We start from the raw sequence: 6087 nt of genomic DNA on the forward strand, positions 1-6087 counted from the left end.
CTAGGGATACGTGATGGTGCCCTGCCCTGAGCCTGCTTGTGCCTTGGGCCCAACTGGGATGGGATGGGATGGGATGGGAGGACCCGTGCGATGCTTGATTTCAGCCAGCCCGGCCCAGCCCAGCCTCTGCTCGAGCCCCCGGAGCTTCGCTCACCCTCCTGTTCCTCCCCGAGGAGGCTGCTCCCGAGATCCCATCTAGCTCCAGAGCGCTCAGCACCGCAGAACACAGCCCCTGCCCAAAACGGCTCTCTGGGGCGCGGACAAGTTGGGGTGCAGGGAGGTGCTGGCGCCGTGGCTGCTGATGGAGTCCAGTTCCCGCCCTTCTGGCCTGGCTGCCCGGCAGGGTCAGGGCAAGGAAAGCCCCATGGTGTCGTGGCCAGTCCCGGGAGATGGGGAGGGCAGCAGTCAGGAGGGCGAAGCTCTGCTCCTACCGCTCTGCTGCCCTCCTGGCTTCTTTCGGGGACCCTCTGAGACACGAGCGCCCACACAGCGTTGCAGCTGGCATGCCGCGCTGCTCCACCTAGGGACGTCTCCCACGCGGCTCCCTTGCAGGCTGCCGACCTGCCAAAAGATGGCTTGGCAGAGGGGCTTGGGGATCTGTCACACAGCTCTCAACATGCTTCCCCTCCCCTTTCTCCTGTGGCCCTGGAGGAGCCGCTTGCCCCGTGCGGGGGGACTGCCTCACCAGGCCCCCGTGCAGCAAGCAGTGAACCGGCTGAATGTGCAATTGCAACGTCTCCTCCGGCTGGTCCTGGACGCTGTGGGCACTGGCGCTGCTTTGCTGCGGGAAGGCGGGGGTGTGGGGCGCTGTGGCTGGGCTGGGGAGCTGGGAGCCGGCTCGGCGCATGCAGCCACTGGAGGTCACTGTTCCCCCGTGCTGGCCCGGCGTCACCCGCACACAGGCCACGCGGCTGCCCGGGATGTTGCTGGCACTGCTGTGCTGCTTGTGTGGGTGGCAGTCCGTGGGCTCTGCATGGGGCACCCTCGTGCCCCTCAGCTGCACCGTGAGCAGTCCCCTGGCCCTGACCGGGGTCCTGTGGCAGGAACGCCTGGGCAGGCTTGGCTGCTGGACTGGGGCACAGGGGCACGATACCCAGTGCTGTGATAGAGGCGGGCAGGCTGCGGCATTGCGAGGGGCCCGTAGGGCAGCGCAGTGACCGGGTCACGTTCACGCCCTGGCCCCGGGCTGCTGTTCGAGTGGCAGCGTCGTTGATCCTGTTTGTTATGCTGGAGCACGAGCCCAGCCACATCCCGGGACAGGTCCTGCAGCAACCTCCTGCCCCTTGGAGGAGGCCAGGGCAAGGGGCAGGAGGGCTGGCACCAGCGGCAAGGGGTGAGGGTGGCTGCGGCAGGCGCAGGTGCGACAGATGGCCTTGGTGCCTTGGCATGAGTGTGCTGTGATGGGCAAGGGGCTGCTGAGGGCTGGAGAGACAGGGAGGGGAGCAGCAGCCAGGGACCCCCAGCTCCCCACACAGCCTGGCTCTGCACAGCCTCAGCACCGAGCAGGGCCCTGCCCTCCGCACACAGCCCCCGGCCCAGGGCACCCAGGAGCAGACGCCCCTCACACCCATGCAGCAGGTTTTGGGCCTCCAAGGCCCAGCCCCATGGCGGGTCATGAGTGAGGCTGTGGGACCAGGGCCTGTGGGACCTGGTCCTGTGGGGGTGATTAGTGAGGCCGTGGGGCTGGGGCTGTGGGACCTGGTCCTGTGGGGGTGGTGAGTGAGGCTGTGGGGCCAGGGCCTGTGGGACCTGGTCCTGTGAGGGTGGTGAATGAGGCTGTGGGGCCAGGGCCTGTGGGACTCGGAGCGGGGGGGCAGCAAAGGCACCAGTCGCAGGGCTCAAGTGCCTATACACTAATGCTAGGAGCATGGGGAACAAGCAGGATGAACTAGCGCTCCTGCTTGCACTAAACACCTATGACTTAGTGGGGCTAACAGAGACCTGGTGGGATTCATCCCACGACTGGGCGGTACATATTGAGGGCTATAGATTGTACAGAAAGGACAGGTCGGGGAAGAAAGGGGGGGGGGTTGCACTTTATGTCAGTGAGCAATATACATCAACCCTCATCAAGACAGAATCCGAGGCTGAGGAAGTAGAAGGATTGTGGGTTAGGCTACATGGGGGGCAAGGAGAAAGGGATTTGGTGGTAGGGGTCTGCTACAGACCCCCACACCAAGGGGAAGAAATAGATGCGGGGCTCCTGAGGCAACTCTCGGAGACCATAAAAGCTAAAGAGGCGGTAGTCATGGGGGACCTAAACTACCCGGACATCTGCTGGGAGACGCAGACAGCAAGGTCCCATCGCTCACGCAGGTTTCTAACCTGTGTACAGGACCTCCACCTGACACAGGAAGTGCCTGGTCCCACTAGGGGGAATGCCATACTGGATCTGGTATTGGCAACAGGAGATGACATGATAGGGGACCTCCAGATCGGTAGCCATTTGGGAGACAGTGATCACCTTATAATAGAGTTCAACATAAGACGGCGAGTGGGTAAGGTAACTAGTAGGGTGAAAGTGCTAGACTTTAGGAAAGCTGATCTCATTGCACTCAGGCGATTAGTCAAGGAAGCACTGCAGAGTAGGAGTTTTGAAGGGATGGGAGCCCAAGAAGGGTGGCTGTGCCTAAACGAAACGATCCTTTGGGCACAAAGCAAGACGATCCCCGAGCGAGGCAAAAGAGGGAAAGGGGCCAGGAGGCTTCCATGGCTGACCAGAGAAATCCAGGGCAGCCTAACGGACAAAAGGGGAGCACATAAAAAGTGGAAAAAGGGTGAGATCACTAAAGATGAATATACCTCCTCTGCTCGTGCTTGTAGGGAGGCAGTTAGGCGGGCCAAAGCTACCATGGAGCTGAGGATGGCAACCCAAGTAAAAGACAACAAGAAATTGTTTTTTAGAGATATAGGGAGTAAAAGGCAGGCCCAGGGAGGAATAGGACCCCTGCTAAATGGGCAGAAACAATTGGTGACAGATAGGGGGGACAAGGCTGAACTCCTCAACGAGTTCTTTGCCTCAGTGTTCCTAAGCGAGGGGCACGACAAGTCTCTCACTGGGGTTGTAGAGAGGCAGCAGCAAGGCGCCAGACTGCCATGCGTAGACCCTGAGATGGTGCAGAGTCATTTGGAAGAACTGGATGCCTTTAAGTGGGCAGGCCCGGATGGGCTCCATCCGAGGGTGCTGAAGGCACTGGCCGACATCATTGCAGAGCCACTGGCGGGAATATTCGAATGCTCGTGGCGCACGGGCCAAGTCCCGGAGGACTGGAAAAGGGCTAACGTGGTCCCCATTTTCAAGAAGGGGAGGAAGGAGGACCCGGGCAACTATAGGCCAGTCAGTCTCACCTCCATCCTTGGTAAAGTCTTTGAAAAAATTATCAAGGCTCACATTTGTGAGAGCCCGGCAGGGCAAATTATGCTGAGGGGAAACCAGCACGGGTTCGTGGCAGGCAGATCGTGCCTGACCAATCTAGTCTCTTTCTATGACCAGGTTACGAAACGCCTGGACACAGGAGGAGGAGGGGTGGATGTCGTATACTTAGACTTCAGGAAGGCCTTCGATACGGTATCCCACCCCATACTGGTGAACAAGTTAAGAGGCTGTGACGTGGATGACTGCACAGTCCGGTGGGTGGCGAATTGGCTGGAGGGTCGCACCCAGAGAGTCGTGGTAGATGGGTCGGTCTCAACCTGGAAGGGTGTGGGCAGGGGGGTCCCCCAGGGCTCGGTCCTGGGACCGATACTCTTTAATGTCTTCATCAGCGACTTGGACGAGGGCGTGAAGTGTACTCTGTCCAAGTTTGCGGATGACACAAAGCTATGGGGAGAAGTGGACACGCCGGAGGACAGGGAACAGCTGCAGGCAGACCTGGACAGGTTGGACAAGTGGGCAGAAAACAACAGGATGCAGTTCAACAAGGAGAAATGCAAAGTGCTGCACCTAGGGAGGAAAAATGTCCAGCACACCTACAGCCTAGGGAATGACCTGCTGGGTGGCACAGAGGTGGAAGAGGATCTTGGAGTCCTAGTGGACTCCAAGTTGAACATGAGCCGGCAGTGTGACGAAGCCATCAGAAAAGCCAATGGCACTTTATCGTGCATCAGCAGATGCATGACGAATAGGTCCAAGGAGGTGATACTTCCCCTCTATCGGGCGCTGGTCAGACCGCAGTTGGAGTACTGCGTGCAATTCTGGGCACCGCACTTCAAGAGGGATGAGGATAACCTGGAGAGGGTCCAGAGAAGGGCCACTCGTATGGTCAAGGGCCTGCAGACCAAGCCCTACGAGGAGAGACTAGAGAAACTGGACCTTTTCAGCCTCCGCAAGAGAAGGGTGAGAGGCGACCTTGTGGCTGCCTATAAGTTCATCACGGGGGCACAGAAGGGAATTGGTGAGTATTTATTCACCAAGGCGCCCCCGGGGGTTACAAGAAACAATGGCCACAAGCTAGCAGACAGCAGATTTAGATTGGACATTAGGAAGAACTTCTTCACAGTTCGAGTGGCCAAGGTCTGGAACGGGCTCCCAAGGGAGGTGGTGCTCTCCCCTACCCTGGGGGTCTTCAAGAGGAGGTTAGATGAGTATCTAGCTGGGGTCATCTAGACCCAGCACTCTTTCCTGCTTATGCAGGGGGTCGGACTCGATGATCTATTGAGGTCCCTTCCGACCCTAACATCTATGAATCTATGAATCTATGAATCTATGTGGGGGTGGTGAGTGAGGCCATGGGTCCAGGGCCTGTGGGACCTGGTCCCATGGGGGTGGTGAGTGAGGCCATGGGACTCTGCCTGTGGGACCTGGTCCCATGGGGGTGGTGAGTGAGGCCGTGGGACTCTGCCTGTGGGACCTGGTCCTGTGGGGGGTGGTGAGTGAGGCTGTTGGGCTGGGGCCTGTGGGACCTGGTCCCATGGGGGTGGTGAGTGAGACTGTGGGGCTGGGGCTGTGGGACCTGGTCCCATGGGGGTGGTGAGTGAGGCCGTGGTGCTGGGGCTGTGGGACCTGGTCCCGTGGGGGTGGTGAGTGAGGCTGTGGGGCTGGGGCTGTGGGACCTGGTCCCATGGGGGTGGTGAGTGAGGCTGTGGGGCTGGGCCTGTGGAACTGGTCCCGTGGCTGCGTGGCGGGTCAGGACTGGAGAAATGGATTCACGTGGAGCCTGGTCCCGTGGCCCTGGGCAGTGCCTCCCACTCACGTTTCTGGACTCCCCTCTCCTCTGCCCACCCCGCTGCCGGCTCCTGCCGCATCTCCCGTTTTCCCCTCCTCCGCCCCCCGAGCTGTCATGCTGGCCCCTCCCCTCCCCACGGTGACGTGGCCCGCAGGTGCGTGCCTTGGCCCAGCACAGCATGGCTTCAATTATCCTGTGCACCTTGGAGCGGTTGTGCTCATGGGGTTATGCTTGGGAGGTGCTGCAGGGGACGTGACCCTGGCCCGCACGCCTCTCCTCTCCCCGTGGCTCCGGGCAGATCACTTGTGTCCGGGTTTCCCAACTTCAGGGACCGGGAGGGTGACACTTGCTCCCTGCCTGCCGTGGGGGAAGGTGTGCGTGGAGGTTGGGGGTGCTGGGAACCAGTCACTCACCCATCCTCTGGGAATTGCCTTGCAGACTCTGCCCTGGTAACAGGAGACCTCTGCCCCCTTTCCCTGCCCCGTAAGCCCTGTGCGGTTGCTCTTGGCCAGCGCGTGGGGTGGCTGCCCGGGCTGCAGGTCTCTAACATGGAGACAGACTGAGAGGGCTGGTAAGGACCTCAGGAAGTCACATCTGTTCCAGACTCTGGCACAAGGCCGGATTATCCATCTAAAAGGTCTCAGACAAATGCTTGGCTAATCAGCACTTAAAAACTTCCAGTACCAGCGAGTTTTCCGACGAGTTCAAAGCCGCGGGTAACATTTGCATGCGTGGCGTGGAGGAACAAAAGCTGGCACCCGCTCCACTGAGAGATCAGCTCTCCCGCTGGGCATGGTTCAGAGCAGAGCCTTTCCAATGGCAGCTTTAGAAGTCCTGGGACCAAATCCATTTGCTGTATACAGCCGTGGCAGGAGGAGTTATTGTGCAGGGCTGATTAAGACAAAGATCCACTCTGCTCAGA

This window comes from Alligator mississippiensis, chromosome 3 (assembly GCF_030867095.1).
Source record: "Alligator mississippiensis isolate rAllMis1 chromosome 3, rAllMis1, whole genome shotgun sequence".
NCBI classification, from domain to species: Eukaryota; Metazoa; Chordata; order Crocodylia; family Alligatoridae; genus Alligator; species Alligator mississippiensis.